Genomic DNA, 1,537 nt, shown 5'->3' on the forward strand with positions numbered 1-1,537 from the left:
GCTGCAGAGAGTAACCAATAAAGATGCACTTCTCAGCTTTTGGATCCAACTTGGATCTCAACTCATCTGGCACATGTACATAGGCAATGCAACCAAAAATTTTCAAATGAGAAATATCTGGTTTCCTACCAGTATATCTCTCCTCTGGAGTCATTCCATGTATTGCTGTAGTGGGAGTCCTGTTCATTATGTAGATTGTTGTAGCAAGTGCTTCAGCCCAATAAAAATCTGGCAGGTCTTTTTCATTGAGCATGGCACGAGACACCTCTCCAATATGTCTGTTTTTTCTTTCTGCAATTCCATTTTGCTGTGGGGTATGACTGCATGAATATTGCTGCTTTATGCCATGCTCCTGCAAGAACCTTGCAAACTCATTTGAGAGGTACTCTCCCCCTCCATCTGACCGTAGGCATTTTATCTGCATGCCTATTTCTTTTTCAACCATAGCTTTAAGAGTTTTGAAGTGCCCAAAAACTTCACTTTTCTTTTTCATAAAATACACCCAAACTTTTCTGCTATAGTCATCAATAAAAGTGACAAAATAATGACAGCCTCCAAGAGATGCAGCTTTAGTAGTCCACACATCAGATGGATTAATTCCAATGGCTTCTCACTCTGTTGAACATGTCTAGGAAATGGTTTCCTTGCCTGTTTTCCAAACTGACAGGCTTCACATACCTTATGCATTTCTGCAACCTTGAATTTGGGCAATCGTGCAACAATATTTTGGGCCTGCATTGATTTAAGTCGCTGTGCATTAACATGACCAATGCATTTATGCCAGATATCAATATCTGCAACTACACCGGTCCCATGTGCAAACATTGCTGCACTCAATTCAGACATGTCTGCATCCAACGTAAACATTCTGCCCTTCTTCTTTCCTTTTGCTATCAAGCGACCTTTATTTTTCATATCCTCAACAAAGCATCCATGAGGATTAAATCTGACCTGCAAGCCCTGTTCAACCATTTGACCAACAGAAACCAGATTCTTAGTGATATTCGGGACATGAAATACATCGGACAGGTATTTCTTTTTCCCATCCTGCATAGACAAAGGAATTTTTCCAATCTGCACAATCGGATGTGCAGTATCATCACCAGTCTCCACAAATCCTGGTTTTTCCATTTTCCTTGCATCCTCCATCCATTCTGCATGACCTGTCATGTGGTTTGATGCACCTGAGTCAACATACCACACATCGTTGCTTTCGTCTGCACTTGTCGCAGAATTGTTCATGTGCTGCACCATAAACAAATGCTCATTTCTGTCATCACCCTGTCTACTAGAAGATGCATAATTTCCTTGTTGCAGTTTTCCATTCATGATATCATTCTGCTTTTTATAACAGTCTTTAGCCATATGACCCATTTTACCACAGTAGTAGCATTCAACATTACTGTTTGCATTATGGCCTCTTTGCCATCCACCACGACCTCTTTGGCTCCCCCTGCCTCTAGACTTACCACGTCCTCCTCCATAGGACTGGTTTTCTTGAGTTTGCTGCATATTCTGATTTCTACCACGGCCTCCA

The sequence above is a fragment of the Lygodium microphyllum genome, chromosome 28 (genome assembly GCF_053477565.2).
Source record: "Lygodium microphyllum isolate KBCC chromosome 28, Lygodium_microphyllum_v1.1.10, whole genome shotgun sequence".
Classification (NCBI taxonomy): Eukaryota; Viridiplantae; Streptophyta; class Polypodiopsida; order Schizaeales; family Lygodiaceae; genus Lygodium; species Lygodium microphyllum.